Raw genomic sequence first — 19,188 nt, 5'->3', positions numbered from 1 at the left:
GAGATGAGTTTTACATTGCATTTTGTTGAATTTGCGAGCGCCATAGGTGCGAGATTTTTTTTGGGGGGGGGGTACGGGGGTCTCCCCATTCATCCATTTATGGGATGAAACATCATTGGGGAAGGACAATCATATTTTATATACCTGGTAAATGAGTCTGGTCCGACCCCTAGGGGCTGAGGGATGGGGCCCAAAAAAGGGCAAATTTTTCTTAATTTTAGCTTTAAAATCCTACACCTCCTTCATCCTTAAATGGATTTCATCTATATTTAGTGTAAAATATCATTGGGGAAGGACAATCATATTTTTATATAAATGAGCCTGGTCCGACCCCTATGGGCTGAGGGGTGGGGCCCCAAATGGGCAAATTTTCCTAATTTTAGCTTTAAAATACTACTTCTCCTTCATCCTTGAATAGATTTCATCTATATTTAGTGTAAAATATCATTGGGAAGGACAATCATATTTTATATAAATGAGATAGGTCTGACCCCTAGGGGCAGAGGGACGGGGCCCAAAAAGGGGAAATTTTCTTAATTTAAGCTTTTAAATCCTACTCCTCCTTCATCCTTAGATGAATTTTATCCATTTTTGGTGTGAAATATCATTGGGGAAGGGCAATCGTATTTTATATAAATGAGTCTGGTCTGACCCCAAAAGGGCAAATTTTCTTAATTTTAGTTGGCCCACTTCCTGTTTTCAGATTTCGGTCTCCTATCTCAATGAAAATTGGTCTATAGGGGTTTAAATTGATTCCGAACAACATGCAAACATTTTCATAAAGATTTTGGTATTCCAAGATGGCCGCTAGCCTACTTCCTGTTTTCAGGTTTCAGTCTCTGATCTCAAGGAAAATTGGTCTATAGGGGTTTTAATTGATTCAGAAGGGGGAACTTTAGGTGAGGACAATCATATTTTACTAGTGGGCGACACCTGAAGGAATGTCGCAGATGAAATGAAGAGAATTGCGAACGGGATTTAACTCTAGCTTAGAGAGCGATTTCAAGTAGCTCAGGAAATAATATCCCACAGTTTAAAGTCATTTTACGATTTAAGTCTATTTGACCCTTGTGACTGTGACCTTGAATGAAAGTCAAGGTCCTTCATTTGATCAAACTTGGTAGTCCGTCATCTCAGACTACAAAACGTAATACCATAACTACAGATCTTTCCAATGTTAGTCTACATACAAAGTTTCATTAAGATCGGTTAATATTTACTGAAGTTATCGCATTCACAAAGTCCAATAATAATTATTAGTGCAAAGGGCGATAACTCCGTAAATTACAGTCAAATCATGCTGATTTTCGAACTCGTCTGAGATCTTTCTAATGTTAGTCTACATACAAAGTTTCATTAAGCTCCGTTTATATTTACTCAAGTTACCGCGTTCACAATGTCCAATAATAATTATTAGAGCAAAGGGAAATAACTCCGTAAATTACAATCGAATCACGCTGCTGTCGAACTTGTCCGAGATCTTTCCAATGTTAGACTACATACAATGTTTCATTAAGATCGGTTTATATTTACTCAAGTTACTGTGTTCACAAGGTCCAATAATAATTTATTAGTGCGAAGGGCAATTACTCAGTAAATAACAGTCGCACGACGGAGGACGCACGACGACGGACAAAAGACTATGGCAATAGGTCACCATAACCTACAGATGACCTAATAAAAAATGTAGAGTAATTAAGCTTCTCCAATGAAATAAAGCAAAATAACAATGATTACATAGTATTTAACCCTGACATATGATTTTAATTCATAATCACAGACACTTGAAAGTGACAATTCTGAATATGCATTAAATGTTATTTTATATTGGAATAAACCAGTTCTTCTGAAAGGTGGAGTTGTAATTGGTATCACTGTGATCTGCCTACAGGCATGTACTGTGGAGTGTTCCGTGTTTGTAGTGTAAAGAAATAAAGAATATAGGCTGGACATTAATTAATCAAACAAACAAGCTCGCCAGCCGAACTTGAACCCAACCACATCAGTGGAGAAATGTTCAGAACTACTCAAATCACTTTTACCTTTTAAGATGCATTATTTTGTCTTAAAAGTAGCTTTCCCAAATAAAAGTAGCACCAAAATGGCTATCAAATGATTACTTAAAAATATTACTTAAATCTGTGGTGATCAAGTAAATATTTCCGTGTTAAGTATATAAGCTTTGTCTGTCATCGTTGTGCAATTGGAAGGGGAGATAACTCTGTGTGAAAGATGAACGGTAACTATTGGGACATGCACCTCATGTCTTATTTCTTAGCCATGTGATATATTTCAACTAATCACAGACACTGATATTTAGCATTATACTTGGAGACACTCTTCTATAGCTCAAAAATGACTAAAATAGAAAATTACCTCCCTGTATTCAGTCCCACTGAAGTTTCTGTAATAATAAATATGGAACAGCTTACCAGGTAATACTTTAATAAAGGTACAATTCAGCCTTAGAGTACATTAAAAATTTGCACATATATCAGAAAACAAACCAGTTCTAATATAAAGATATTAGATTTGTTGGTTTTACTGTGATATGCCAGAAAAGCCCAATGTAGTGAAATGTATGTGAAATGTTCAAACTTGCTTACTGTCCGCCATTACACATATAGTGGTCCGATGTCTTGTATGCCGAGCACTGGCCCGGCCTTGCCAGTGCAGTAAAATATTTTTGGTCCAGAACTACCCAAAATCGCTCGATTTTCAGTAGTGTATTTACTTTATTAGATGCATGTTCTTGTCTAAAAATATTTTCATCAACACATAACGTGCATGCCTTTGGCATGGGTATGGGTACAGCGTACATGTTGTACCTGCTTAATCGTATTGATCAACAATTTGGAATTGCAATCAAAATACTTAACAATGTCGTGGAATTTGTCGATATTCTTGTTATATGTTTAATAAGGAATGTAGAACAACACATTTATGTCATAGTGGTTATGTAACAAAATTAGCCTCACTGAATTGTTCATTTCAGAATTTGGTAATTGAAAGCACACCCTTTCAAAGTCAGTTTTCAGTAGTAATAGAGAAATTCATTGTTTTTAATTTCATAATTGAATCAATCTACTTATACCATCTTTTCCTATTAGGGCCAACTTTAGATTGCTTTTACAATACTGATCCATGAAGAATGTTTTTTTTGCAGTGTTACAGCACTGTAAGTATAAGGCCAAAGTGGCCGACATATTACCACAAGCCCTCCACCTCTGGGATGCGAGTTTAAATCCCAATGTGGGGCAGTTGCAAGGTACTAAACCACTGGTTGGTGGCTTTTCTCAGAGTACTCCGGCTTTCCTCCACCAACAAACCTGACATTTCCTTACATGGCCCTGCATGGCTGTTAATATGACATTAAACTCATAAAACTAAAACCATAAATACTCAATGACATCACCAATATCAGCACAAATCCTACTGACACTGTTGTTCTGCAATAGATAAAAATGATTCTCAATCTAATAATAATCACATGATATGAAAGATTTGGAAATGTCATGTATATGACATCACAAATTTTGTATAATTACTGGAAATATGTATTTTTATGAATAATTATGTAAAAGTTGCCGCTAACCCCCATTTTATCAAATAGAGTTTTTCTTCAAAAAAAAAGAAAAAAGAAATTGGTAACAGTCGACAATATCATCCTGGCCCAACACTCAATCTCTTACAAATACATACATTTTAGTAAACAAGAAAAGTTAAATAATGTTTTTACAAGAATATCAAAATAACACTATAGTATTCAAACAAAAACAATAATTTTAGCTGAATCATTTAACATTAACCTTGATTACATATCATGAAAATGTGAAAATAAGCCAATTACCTCCCCTTACCCATCCCTGGTTAAAATCTTGGTTTTGACCAACCTGAACAACATCGGGCATTACACATAAAACCTGAACGACATCGGGCATTACACATATAATGTAATACATGTGATTTATCTCCCATCGGTTTGCTCCGGTTGGGTTCGGACAAGATTTGGTCAATTTATAGAATATCAAAGGCACATGTCAGACTTAGAAATCTAAACATATTCATTCAACTGTTAAACATAGCTGTACAAAAGTATATATAATTTATCTGCACAACATATGCAATTGCATTATGATATTCAGATACTGATAGTATCCCTCCATTTCCTGTGCTCTGCCAAATATCATGACTTTTGACCCAAAATTGCAGAAAATTGTACATAATACATTTCAAAGAATCCTTCAAAAATATTCAGTCTGTGAAGGAATATGTATCTGTTTGTATTTTCTATGGAATTTGTCAGCATGGGGAGATAACTCCATATTGCAGGAAATTTTGAGCACCAGCCATCCCATAAACTTACAAACCTGGTGTTATGTGTTTTGTTATGTAAGTTGTGCATTAAATACATACTGTTTCTTTAAATTAGATAAAAAAACACAATGAACAGAAAAGGATGGATGTATAGAGCATCGGGTAATGGGTATGTCCACACCATTGGTCTTTTAATGAAGCAACCCGCCCCCACCCCCCTCGGGATAAAAAATATGAATGCGGTTTTATTATAATTTAAAAGTCATACATCTAAGATCAGTATTACATGAATATTAATAACATTATTAATTTATTATGTTATCATACCATTTAGTGAGGCGCTATAAACATGGTATAACAAGAGAAGAGACATGTTGATTTTAATTATGAAAAATACAGCCCCCCCCCTACCTTACACACACTATTTATGATAGGGTGCACATTTATGTATATTGTATGTACATATACATGTGTGCCAGTATATATATGTACATGATGCATGTGTACACATGGACTTGCTCATTCCCTAATCCCATTTTATCAAAAATAAACTGTTTCCTTAGATAATATCTCTTAATTATTTAGCATTATGGTGCTAAGTAATTTTGAAAATTAACAAAACAGCAAATTACCTCCCTTTACCAAATCCAAGTGAAAACTTTTCAATGACATGTAGTTCAATAATTAATGGTATGAAGCTATAGTACAGCTAAATAAAGAATAACAAAGCGGTGAATTTGTGCATGCCCTTTCAAAGCCAGTTTTCAACATTTTAAAATGGCAAATCATGATCAATTTTTTGAAAATAAGGTTTTGACTTATATTTGAACCATGCAGTGTCATTTAGGGATTTGTCAGACATAATGATGGAGGAAGCCTAAATGAAAAAGGTGTAAAAAAAAAACCATATCTATGTAATTAACAAACTCAAAGAAAATTAAATTTCCTTCGGTATAGTTAATTGTGTTTATTGATCATTTGATCATAAATAAATTGAATTTGTGTTTTTAGTGTTGGGTTTTTTCCATGTGTTTGGGGGTGGTGGGGGGGGTGGTACTGTGTCTGTATACATCACTTATAGCTTGAAAATTTTTGTTTAACTTAGTATTATAACTGTTTGCCATGTATTAAAATTCAAACATATAACATGTGTACATTGTACATGTACCGAAATACATGTGTATATATATATATGTAGATGTAAATGTAGATCTACAATAATATCTTATCTTTGTTGAGGTTTTATTCTAAGTTTACAAAATGTCAAGTACTGTAAACCAACTTTTTTCTCCCCAGTACTGTACATGTATGTTTTCCATTTTAAAAAATACGACGCATACCGGTACATTTTGTATGTGCCAGGTTCAGATCGCGGAGAAAACCCGGAGTACCAGGAGAAAAACCACAAAAAAAAATAAAAAAATTAGTACCTAGTAACTGCCCCCACATGGGATTCAAACTCACTATCCGACCCAGAGATATATACTTTTTTCACATTTACTTTTTTTAATACATCATTACATATAATCCTTGTACACATCTGTAGACAGTGGCGTCGCAAACAGGAAATTAAGGAGTACGCGCCGAAGGCGAGTATTTCTGAATATTTTGAAGGTTCGGGGGTTTCCCCAGGGAAAAATATATAGAATGGCCGAGATGTATTTTAATGATTTTGTGAGCGCTGAAGGCACAATATTTTGGTGTTTGGGGGTCTTCCTGGAAAAAAAAATACGATTTAGAATGGCTGTGATTGAGTTTTACGATATATTTTGATGATTTTAAAGCGTTCTTACATGGTCATTTTTCTATTTAAAGTTACCTGCATCTAGAAATGATAATTGTGAATGTTGTCATATCATCATGCAAACCCTGCTCGATCTGAACATACTGGCTTCACACCATCGGTTCATTGTTGTGTAACTCAAAATAATAATGAATTAATTGTCTTGTCTTACATAGATAATTTATCTCTGCTAAGACGTATAAAACAAATTAATCTTTTAAAAGACATTTTTTTAAATAGAAGAATTCATTGATGGACATTTTGAGTCTAGTTCATGTGTATTGAATTTTTATTATTAAAGGTTTGAAGATTACATGCTTTAACGTTTTAGGAAATGCAAAGCACAGCAGAAAATTTTCTAAAATGTAAAATGAAAAACAAAAAATTTGCAGGACGACCCCTTTTTTCTTTCAAATGTGCATTTTTAGAACATTTCAGTCGGCGAAAATGGGCGGGCAAAAAGACAGGTTTGCCCCCCCCACCTGGGGAACGGGGCAAGGAAGGGGGTTGGCAGACCTGTTCTATGTTTCTATGCTCTATTAACACACATACATACGTTACGGCCTAATTGTCAAAGCCATGTCTGCTGTTTTCCACATCAGTTACATAATTGTTTTATGTCAATATTTACAAAAATGTTGTCAAGGAAATCAAAATGTCCTAACACTGTCAATAACATTAATTCATTTTAATTCAATTCTATTAGATTTATGAATGCAGTCTTCAAATTATAAATCTCAGCACTAACCCAACTCAAATCCTTAAGAGAATAGTCAGGGCCTAAGCCCTGGGTAAAAATTTGGATTACTCTTAATTTTGTTTATATGTAATAATGGCGAAATCAGGCATGGATTCAACGTGTCAACCGAGATAATCATCCAACCTCACACAGACGTCATTATTATCTGCAATGTACAAAACATATAACATGGCTGAAGAGGTTGACGATCAGTGTGATATTTACATGAATGCAAATTTTCATATAACGCTGGTCAAGCTGATGATTCCTGCCGGCATCCTAATTATATATATATAATTACTGCGCAGTTGTTGACTATACACAACACAGCAAAATTGTAAAATTAATCTTCATTGTTTAACATTATTGACCCCCCTCCCCCCACCAGTTTGTACAATAACTTAAGCAATTATTATGTGTCATGTAAAACTGCGGTGCATACAAATGCTTCTGATAATGTTGATGTTGATCATATATCCATTGTCAAACAAACTGGTACATTTTTAGCTCACCTGGCCCGCAGGGCCGGTGAGCTTATGTCATGGCGCGGCGTCCGTCGTCCGGCGTCCGTCGTCGTCCGTCTGTCCGTCAACATTTCCTTTAAATCGCTACTAGTCATAGAGTTCTGCATGGATTGTAACCAAATTTGGCCACAAACATCCTTGGGGGAGGGGGAACAGAACTTGTATAAATTTTGGCTCTGACCCCCCGGGGGCAGGAGGGGTGGGGCCCAATAGGGGAAATAGAGGTAAATCCTTTAAATCGCTACTAGTCATAGAGTTCTGAATGGTATGTAACCAAATTTGGCCACAAACATCCTTGGGGGAAGGGGAACAGAACTTGTATAAATTTTGGCTCTGATCCCCTGGGGGCAGGAGGGGCGGGGCCCAATAGGGGAAATAGAGGTAAATCCATTAAATCGCTACTAGTCATAGAGTTCTGAATGGTATGTAACCAAATTTGGCCACAAACATCCTTGGGGGAAGGGGAACAGAACTTGTATAAATTTTGGCTCTGATCCCCTGGGGGCAGGAGGGGCAGGGCCCAATAGGGGAAATAGAGGTAAATCCATTAAATCGCTACTAGTCATAGAGTTCTGAATGGAATGTAACCAAATTTGGCCACAAACATCCGTAGGGGAAGGGGAACAGAACTTGTATAAATTTTGGCTCTGATCCCCCGGGGGCAGGAGGGGCGGGGCCCAATAGGTGAAAATTGAGGTAAATCCTTTAAATCGCTACTAGTCATAGAGTTCTTTACTGGTACATTTTTTCAAGATTTGTCTGGCCATAAACACCCTTGGGAGAAGGGGAACAGAACTTGTATAAATTTTGGCTCTGACCCCCTGGGCGCAGGAGGGGTGGGGCCCAATAGGGGATTGTTTTCTTAGTTGTAAAATATTCGGTTTGGACTGTTTAGTGCTATCCCTTGCCACTGTCACATTGTGTCACTTTCCTTCTGATCTAATCATGGTTTAGGCCTAAACACCATGCTTGGTGCTATTTTCAGACAGCAGACGTAAACTGGTAATGACCAAACAGGTGTCATCGTATCATGATATATATAGCATCCATGTGCAGAGGTTTCGGCACCGAGTAGTTTCGCTACTTCAAAATAAAGTCGGTACCTTCTGAAAGTCGTTTCGGCATTTGCACTTTAGGGTACCGAAACGACTTCAGCAAGTACCGAAACGACTTTGTAGCGAAACGACATGTAAACAACGTTACGGTACGTTACATTGTACAAAGTACCGAAACGATTAATTTATGGTTTAACTACTAGCAATTTAATCATATTTATCAAACAATACAGATATATTACGAGATACATATATTCAAACGGCATCTGACTCAAAGGCAGCATAATTGTCAGTTTATGTGTTGTTAATCCATGATTTAGAACGCATGCATGGTTCTGTTGTCAGGCACTCGCGATGATGATAATGAAAAGCCAGACTAAGTAGATTTAGGCCTACGAAAACAATAAAAAAAATATCGGATAATATGAATATCCACCGATAATGATATTGGTGTCTATAACAAGTAATACGCATCTACTTACCTGATATTGCCGGTTATAACTTGAACACCAAGGCGGCTTCAACGTTTTTACTCAACCGGATACAAACATTACACATTCCTCATAGGGGGCGCACTATAAAGGGTGCGGTATGATTTTGTGTGATCGAGACACTGCAGCCAGATCCATTTCACTGTTGCACATTTTGGACGCATTTTGTAAAAAAAATGTGATGATCAGTGCATAAATTATTTACGCATTTTATGATTTTTAGTTAGTTCTACAGAACATTTCATAAATATCACTCATTTTTAAATGGTACATTTGCCGGTCCAATCGTTCAGAATAGCTCCGAAGGAAGGCGAATGGGACCCCGAAATATTGCGTCTGTTGTGGAAATTTACCGAGAAGCTGCGAAATACCACCATTATTCAAGGCTGTATTGTGGTCGTTGTATGTAACATTTCCAAAAATCAGGAATACCGTTTTGTTCAGAATTACAAGGACTATTTCTATGTAGAGTCTCAGATTGTTAAGTTTATTAATTATTTCACTAGGACGAATTAAACAGAAACCAGTGGTCAAAATGCCGATTTTTGCCTGTTTGACCTAAAAAAATATCACCTTTAATGAATTTTCGTAGCTGACACGATTAATTCAATCGATAGATCACGCTGAGATTAAATTACATTCAAAATTTCAGCAAAATATATCGGTTAGTTTCCTTATTACCCAAATCGCGAAAAATAAGCGGGTTGATAGGTTTATTTAGCCGTGTTAACATTTCGTTCTAGAACGAAAACTCTGTTATAACAGAGTTTTCGTTCTATCTCTTCATTTCATATATATCATATTGTAATCTATATTATGTGTGTATAGTTTACATGTGCATAAATCTCAGTCATTTCAAGGCTTTAATATGATCGATTAGATTACACCAATAATTCTTATCATGTAATTATGCATATCAAATTATGCGTATCTTATACATTTCACATCAAGTCTGTATCATCCATATATATAAGACTGGATTATTTAGGGTAATGTTTATTACATAAAGGCTTAGGCCTGTAGTTGCTAGTTTTCTCTTATTTCCAGTTAAAGCCAATGGAATTGATCGAAGAGCAAGAACAAAAGCTTATATTACATAGGTAACTGTTTCATATTTATATTTTCAGTGTCAAAGGTCCACATTTCACTTGTGGTGACAGAATTGCCGCCGTCATAGAAACTAAGCGTGAAGGAACGAGGAAGAAGCTGGCACAGTGTGGAGTACGCTGGAGCATTATTACAGTGCACAGGCAAAGTAACTCTGTCACAGGATGCTTAGTACTTTTCCTGGCAATTCCTCTGCGACAAGTAATGCGATGGCCACCCAACTATTAATTGTGTAAGCCTCTGGATATATACACATACACACACAGTATATAAATAAACACTTGCTGAAAGAATAAATGCTAAAAGATCACTGCATCTGTATCAGGGTATTTGTCATATTCACCAATGCATCTCAAAGAATGAAAAGCATTTGCAAGTTTACAGTGACAGATTCATGTGCCATGAGTACAGAAAGAATAAATGTATGGATGACCTTTTGCGAGATTAATTTCGTCCACAACTTACATTTTGGTTTCCTTTTAAACCTAGCGTCCCATTTGTTACATTTTTAGCCCACCATCATCATTCAAATTGCCTTTCGTCCGGGGATCCGTGGTCCGTCGTCCTTTCGTCCGTCCGTTAACAATTCTTGTTACTGCTATTTCTCAGAAAGGACTGAAGGGATCTGTCTCAAATTTCATATGTATGTTTCTCTAGGGCCCTCGTTGTGCATAATGCATTTTGGAAATGATCGGTCAACATGATGGCTGCCAGGCAACCATCTTGGATTTTGATTGTGAAAGTTTGTTACCGCTATTTCTCAGAAAGTACTGAAGGGATATGTCTCTAAATTTACATGTAGGTTCCCCTATGACCCTAGATGTGCATATTACATTTTGGGAACGATCAGTTACCAAGATGGCCAACTGGCCGCCATCTTGGATTTTGGTAGTTAAAGTTTTGTTACTGCTATTTCTCAGAAAGTACTGAAGGAATCTGTCTCAAATTTCATATGTTGGTTCTCCAAGGGCCATAGTTGCATTGTGAATATTGCATTTTTGGACCTATATGTGAACAAGATGTCCGACAGACCGCCATCTTGAATTTCGGTAGTTGAAGTTTGCTACCACTATTTCTCAGAAAGCACTGAAGGGATCTAACTGTCTAAAATTTCATGTGCAGGTTCCCCTAAGGCCCTAGTTGTGCATATTGCATTTTGGGACTGATCAATGAACAAGATGGCCGATAGGCCGTCATCTTGAATTTTGATAATTGAAGTATGTGACCGCTATTTCTTAAAAGCACTGAAGGGATCTGTCTCAAATTTCACATGCAGGTTCCCCTAGGGCCCTCGCTGTGCATATTTGTATTGTTACCAATATGAAAGTGGTTAATTAATAAACCTATAGATATACATTTTGGAATATTCACAGTATTAATTAAAATTAGGTCAATAAAAAATGTACAACATTAGGTTTGGTCACACAGTAAAACATGTAATGAACACACTTATAGCAAATTCATTGTTGTCTGTAATAGAATAGCGAACTATGCTTATAATTACAACAGAAATATTTAATTGGTCCATAGAAGTTCCTTATATCCGTGATTTACTGAATTTTGCTTTGTAGAACCTTGTAATTATTATAAAAGAGTTAGCCTTACTAAATTGTCCATTTATTTTTATTTAATCAAACTTAAAATCTATGTGTTGGAGGCAGTTCTATTTCTTCGAATTCTCCTTTATATATGGATTGAACATGAGCATTTGTTTTTAATTCTTTACTTACAGGACTTACCCACTGTCTGCAATAATATATTTTAGACAACAATGTATGCACATGGAGTTCTGGACGATGGATGGATAGTTTCTGGCCTATCTTCGTCACATGAACAAATTAAAGTGAAGGCAGGGTATGTTATTTTATTATATTAATCTATTTTAACATGACTGAAGGGCACATCAGTTATTTCATTGTTCATCTATGTACACATACCAATACAGGTTCTTTCTTAAGTACCCAAGGCTAGTAGTAGATTTAGTTATAGTGTACATATATCAAGTTCACAGCCAGACATCATTTGGTTCACATGTTATAAAGGAAAATCATACAGCAAGTCTACAAATTGTGAACATGACATCTTGTAATCAGTTATGTAGATATCATTAAATCATGATCAATATGCTTGTTTTGTACATAACTAATACATGTGCATATATATATATATACACATAAAATAGTTGGAAATCTATACAAAATGTATTGGAAATTGCCCAATTGATTGTCAGACAGTGCTCCACTAGGGCACATAGGCACCATTTAGTATCTGACCAAAACGTATATTAGGCCGGGTACTATTTCGTTCTAGTAGTGTAGCAGACCACCGTTAAGCTCAGGGTTTGATCCCAACTGGCATTGTTACATGGGGTGCTGTAGAACACTCAAATTGGATGTAAGAAGAGAGAGATAACCTGGATTGGTGTGTGTTTTAGGGTGAACACATTTCAAAGGGGAAATTGTTAAGTAGTGTAACACGTTTTAATTGTAAATAGGCATGTAGAGATACAGGTTAGAGTTGCTTTTTAGCTTTTCACTAGGAGGAAATTTCCTTTAGCTCAGTCAGTAGAGAAACAACCAGTACGCATGCCGGAGGTCACAGGTTTGATTCCTGCTGAGGCACACTATGCTCTATAGGCCTAAGCTAGTTACTGGTCTGAAGCTACTGACTCTAAGGGGAGGATCTTCTTAATGCAAATTAAAGTTAGGATATGTCCATATCACTGTGTATAGCATTTACAAATATACAGTACAGTGTTTAGTCAGATAAGTGAAGTTCATTACCATATATTTACATTTTCACTGCAGTCCCACTATGTAACCTTACCAAACGCAGTTGGCAGTCATATAGACAATGAACTTCAAGCGCTAATCATGACGTCATTATCATTGTGACATTACAATTGCCGTGCCAGCGATCATGGAAGACGGCAGTTCAAATGGCTGTTCCATCCATGACAATAACCAATGATTATTTCATTAAAGATGCAAAATTCCTTGGGATTTCATCATAAATTGTAACCAAATGTAATATAAGCATTTAACGTCTTTCAGTTTGCGTTCATAGCCAATATGAATGGAAACTGGCCAAAGGCAAATTCAACATGAAGCACTAGATGTTCAATGCTTAAGTGACTTTTAGCTCATTCACCACTGAAGACACATTTGAATGCTTTGAATTCAAAATCTGAAACAGTTCGTGAACTTTCAGGATTGAATGAGTATCGGACTGTATTCAGTTGGCTATTATGGGAGTATGAATGGCAAGAGATTTTGCATCTATAATGAATAAATATTTCTCCCATGCATAAATCACAAGGATATCCCATGGTTGATTGGAAGAAGATAACTAGACAATTACGTGACGTCATCAAAGCATGCGATGTGCATTGTCGATGTCATATATTTTGATACCTAAACGACATTCTTGTTAAAATGGCGTAATGAAAAAGCTAGAAAGCCATGAAAATTTCATATTTTATCTACTTAGTATGGGAGAAAAAGAATCAAACATGGATCTGTCAAGTGGTCAAAGATATTGCAACCCTTGCAATTGGTAGGCCTGAGTCGACAATCACTTTTGTTTGTGGTCATCCGTTGTCCGTTGTGTGTCTGTAAACAATTTACAGTTTCGACTTCTCCTCCAAAGGTACTGAGGCAAAATCACTAAACTTCACTAAAACCTTCTATAAAGAAAAAGCCAATCAATATTTTGAATTACTGTAGTTGGTTCAAACCCCCATGGAGCTGTGAGATGGGCCAAAGGGGATAAAATTGAATAAATTTTCAAAACTCTTCTTATGAACTCACAGATATGATGAAATTCAATACTGTTTAAAAATTGACTGGTCTAATTAAGCTAAGGTCCTTTACAAACAAGAGGCCCAAGGGCCTTAACGGTCATCTGACTATCTTGGCAATAGCTGTATAGGAAAATAATTAGATATGGTGTCATGGTAGCCATCTCCAATCTGGGATCAACCAGAGATATAACAACACTTTGACAAGATCATATCAGTCGCATTTCATGTTTCAAGTTTCAGTTAAATTGCACTGGTAGAACTTGAGAAGAAGTTCAAATGTGTTTTCAAGATGGCATCTGTGGCAGCCATCTTGGATCATCTGTGGCAGCCATCTTGGATTTTGGATCAACATAAAATATAACAACACTTGGTCGGGACCATGTCAGGATCATTTCATGCAGGTTTCAGCTTAATCACACTGCTAGAACTTGAAAAGAAGTTCAAAATTCAAGATTTTGGAATATTTGACTCTCGTAACCTTGAAAGTAGGTCAAGGTTATTCATTTCCACAACTTTGATAGCCCTTTATCTCAGCATTGACTAAATATGAATACCCTGGACCTTTTGGCTAATTAAAAGGTGTAGTTAAAAGATTTTAGCTTAATTGACCCCTGTGACCTTGAAAGAAGGTCAGGGTCATTCATTTTTATAACTATGGTAACCCTTCATCCCAGCATGCCACCAGCAAAATATGAGTACCCTGGACTTTTGGGTTAGTTAACAAAAATCGTTCAAAGATTTTAGCCTATTTGACCCCTGTGACCTTCAAAGTAGGTCAAGGTCATTCATTTTCACAACTTTGGTAGCCCTTCATCCCAGCATGTTATAGGCCAAATATGAGTACCCTGGATCTTTCGGTTAGTTAAAAGAAGTCGTTCAAAGATTTTAGCCTATTTGACCCTCGGTAACCTTGACAATATTTCAAGGTCATTAAGTTTCACAACTTTTGTAGCCCTTCATCCCAGCATGCTACAGTCCAAATATGAGTACCCTGGACCTTTTGGTTAGTTAAAAGAAGTCGTTCAAAGATTTTAGCCTATTTGACCCCCCGTGACCTTGACAATACGTCAAGGTCATTAATTTTCACAAATTTTGTAGCCCTTCATCCCAGCATGCTACTGGCTAAATATGAGTACCCTGGACCTTTTGGTTGGTTAGAAGAAGTCGTTCAAAGATTTCAGCCTATTTGACCCCTTTGACCTTGAAAGTAGGTCAAGGTCATTTATTTTCACAACTTTGGTAGCCCTTCATACCAGCATGCTACAGGCCAAATATGAGTACCCTGGACCTTTCGGTTAGTTAGAAGAATACGTTAAAAGATTTTAGCCTATTTGACCCCCGGTGACCTTGACAATAGGTCAAGGTCATTTATTTTCACAACTTTGGTAGCCCTTTATCCCAGCATGCTACAGGCCAAATATGAGTACCCTGGACCTTTCAGTTAGTTAGAAGAAGTTGTTCAAAGATTTTAGCCTATTTGACCCCTGGTGACCTTGACAGTACGTCAAGGTCACTAATTTTCACAACTTTTGTAGCCCTTCATCCCAGCATGCTACAGGCCAAATATGAGCACCCTGACCTTAGGTTTATTGAGAAGAGTTGTTGAATGAAAAGTTTACGCACGGTTAGAGAAGTGTTGATTTCGCACGGCGCACGGCGCATGGCGGACGACGACGGACGGTGCATGATGACTATAGGTCATCCTCTGACCCTTTGGGTCAGATGACCTAAAAATGTGGATTTTATGGTCCTGGGATCTCTCATATTTTATTCTCTGTGGATATTATTTATTATAATAGGGAAAGCATATCAATATGCATGATTTGTTCAATTTCCATAGGAAATATGTCGAACATGGTAAAATGAAATTTAACATATAGTCAAACTGGACCAAAATAACCCCAGGGGATTAATGGGCGAACAAACAAGAGGCCCAGAGGGCCTGTATCGCTCACCTGGTTTGTAATGCCAAGTAATGTTCTGAACACAGGTTCATTGTTTCTTTTCTGAAGGAATTTATTAACCTCTAAATCCCCTATTGGGCCCCACCCCTCCTGCCCCCAGAGGGTCAGAGCCAAAATTTATACAAGTTCTGTTCCCCTTCCCCCAAGGATGTTTGTGGCCAAATTTGGTTATAATCTATGCAGAACTCTATGACTAGTAGCTATTTAAAGGATTTACCTCTATTTCCCCTATTGGGCCCCGCCCCTCCTGCCCCCGGGGGGTCAGAGCCAAAATTTATACAAGTTCTGTTCCCCTTCCCCCAAGGATGTTTGTGGCCAAATTTGGTTACATTCCATGCAGAACTCTAGGACAAGTAGCGATTTAAAGGATTTACCTCTATTTCCCCTATTGGGCCCCGCCCCTCCTGCCCCCGGGGGACCAGAGCCAAAATTTATACAAGTTCTGTTCCCCTTCCCCCAAGGATGTTTGTGGCCAAATTTGGTTACATTCCATGCAAAACTCTAGGACAAGTAGCGATTTAAAAGGATTTACCTCTGTTTCCCCTATTGGGCCCCGCCCCTCCTGCCCCCGGGGAACCAGAGCCAAAACTTATACAAGTTCTGTTCCCCTTCCCCCATGGATGTTTGTGGCCAAATTTGGTTACAATCAATGCAGAACTCTAGGACAAGTAGCGATTTATAGGATTTATCTCTATTTCCCCTATTGGGCCCCGCCCCTCCTGCCCCCGGGGGTTAGAGCCAAAATCTATACAAGTTCTGTTCCCCTTCCCCCAAGGATGTTTGTGGCCAAATTTGGTTACATTCCATTCAGAACTCTATGACTATTAGTGATTTAAAGGATTTACCTCTATTACCCCTATTGGACCCTGCCCCTCCTGCCCCCGGGGGACCAGAGCCAAAATTTATACAAGTTCTGTTCCCCTTCCCCCAAGGATGTTTGTGGCCAAATTTGGTTACATTCCATGTAGAACTCTAGGACAAGTAGCGATTTAAAGGATTTACCTCTATTTCCCCTATTGGGCCCCGCCCCTCCTGCCCCCGGGGGACCAGAGCCAAAATTTATACAAGTTCTGTTCCCCTTCCCCCATGGATGTTTGTGGCCAAATTTGGTTACAATCAATGCAGAACTCTAGGACAAGTAGCGATTTATAGGATTTACCTCTATTTCCCCTATTGGGCCCCGCCCCTCCTGCCCCCGGGGGTCAGAGCCAAAATTTATACAAGTTCTGTTACAATCCATGCAGAACTCTAGGACAAGTAGCGATTTAAAGGAAATGTTGACGGACAGACGGACGCCGACGGACGACGGACGCCGCGCCATGACATAAGCTCACCAGCCCTTCGGGCCAGGTGAGCTAAAAATGACAAAATGACTTAAATAACAAGAATCACCTCAACTCACAGATGTGATGGAAAGTACTCTTCATAGTGTGAGAAGTCAAGTTAATGCAACCAGTTATAGTGGTTCTCTAGATAATAAAATTTTTCATTTTTCTCTTTATTATTTTACAAAACGTTATTGCGCTCATATTAGTCTTCAATGACATCAAATGAGGCTGATTGGTGCATGGAGCCAAATAGTCTAAGCATATCTATGTGACTTTCTGTATCAAACCTGATTTGAATGTTAAGGCCCATGGTTCTCTTTTTATTTTGTGACTAATATGAAAAGGGTTATTTATAATTTTGAGTTTGACAATGCAATTCAAAAACCTTATTGCACAATGTGTATTTTTTCCTTGTTATTTCAGTCAGCCTCTTTGAAGACAACGAGGAAGTCTCCCAGATACCCATATTATATCACATGTCAACACTGCTGATATTTCTAAACTTTTTGCTTGGATCTCCAGAAATGACAAACCAGACTCTTTGAGGGATCTGAAGAACAGCTTTTAAGAAATTATGTGATCAGGTAATAAAGTCTAATCATTATTCTCACATTTGGGATAAGTAACTTCCCACATCACCCATATTCTGCATATTGCATTTTGGAACCAGAAAGTCAACAAGAGGCAGCCAACTTAGAAATTTGTTATTGCTACTTCTCAGAAAGTATTGAAAGGATCTGTCTCAAATTTCATATGTAGGCTTCCTTTGGGGCCCTACTTGTGTATATTGCATTTTGGCACAGATTAGTCAACAAGATGGCTGATAAGGAGTCATTTTGGATTACAATATTTTAAGAAGGTTTCCGCTATTTGTCTGAAAGTACTAAAGTTTCAAATTTCATGTGTAGTATCCTAGATGTGCATATTGCGTTTTGGACTGATCTTTCTACAAGATGTCCAACAGTAGCTATCATGGATTTTGAAAATTGAAGTTTGTTGTTAATATTTCTGGAAAAATTACTGAAAGTTTCTCTCTGAAATTTCATATATTGATTCTCTTGGTCCCTAGAGTTCTTCCAATACAGGGGTTTCAAGATCCCAAAATGAGGTGGGTAAAGTACAATTTACCATCGATTAGTCCTATCTTCTGGTGATTATGACGTCACGAAACTCACATCAAATGATATCGTAATAATCACCTGATGTTGGGATTAATCGACGGTAAATTGTACTTTACCAATGTGAGGAGAAAGAGTGGGGCCCTTTGGGAAATTAGAGGTAAATCTTTGAATTCCTTCAGAAAAGAAACAATGATCCTGTATTCAGAACATTACTTGGCCTTAGAAATTAAACCAGGTGAGTGATACAGACACTTTGGGCCTCTTGTTTGTCTATGACTTCATAAGCCCAAAAGATACGTATACTGAGAATAATCCTTAAGTACCTGGAAGCTGTTAAAGATACAAAAACAACAAGCAAACATACTAATATATACAAAAGGAGAATTAAAGATTCTTCACCTCCAACGCATGGTAATTTTAATTTCTCAAAAACAGGATCAGATTCATTAGTATATATTATCTTTCAGTAACACAAGTTACTTACTTTACACTTTTACCATCATTGAAATGTTTGAGCTTTATATTATTTCAGAATAAAAAAAAATTGCAATATAGAGGTTCCCCAACACGTGACTGTTGTTTATCAAACTCGAGTAAGTTAATTTTAAAATTTTGAAAAGACAGAAGCTTTAGCGAGTGTCTTTTACAAATTTGAAAATTGACTAACGAGAGTTTAGATAAACATGATAAACAACAGTCACCTGTTGGGGAACATATTTATCCCATAACTTTAACTCCATATTTATACCGTGTTGACCATTTTCTCGTCTTCATTCAGGGAACTTGCCACCATACAATGTATAATGATAACTTCCCTATTCATTGAATAATGTTCCTTTGGACCAATCAGAAGACGGCCTTTCCATTACTGCAGTTACTGTAAGGCAGTCATGGGAAGATGTAGGCCACCATAGAATCACAAATTTTTAGGACCTCACATTGTTGATATTTCCTATT

At 37.2% G+C, this 19,188-nt stretch overlaps 1 long non-coding RNA gene across 2 annotated transcripts in view; it reads left to right on the top strand.

Moving 5' to 3' along the window:
* Positions 1–19,188, top strand: part of LOC138326975 (uncharacterized) — a 41,218-nt gene extending 22,030 nt beyond the window's left edge. The window contains exons 1-4 of one of the 2 annotated variants that reach the window (XR_011209008.1): positions 8,915–9,311; positions 10,037–10,248; positions 11,749–11,870; positions 17,534–19,188. This is a non-coding gene — a long non-coding RNA (uncharacterized lncRNA). Of the gene's footprint in view, positions 1–8,914; positions 9,312–10,036; positions 10,249–11,748; positions 11,871–17,533 lie in introns of those variants that run through there. The other variant, XR_011209007.1, reaches the window with a different exon arrangement.

The sequence above is a fragment of the Argopecten irradians genome, chromosome 7, assembly GCF_041381155.1.
Source record: "Argopecten irradians isolate NY chromosome 7, Ai_NY, whole genome shotgun sequence".
Taxonomy (NCBI): domain Eukaryota; kingdom Metazoa; phylum Mollusca; class Bivalvia; order Pectinida; family Pectinidae; genus Argopecten; species Argopecten irradians.
Note: the sequence above shows the minus strand (reverse complement) of the source record. Positions and strands in the feature narration are given on the sequence as shown.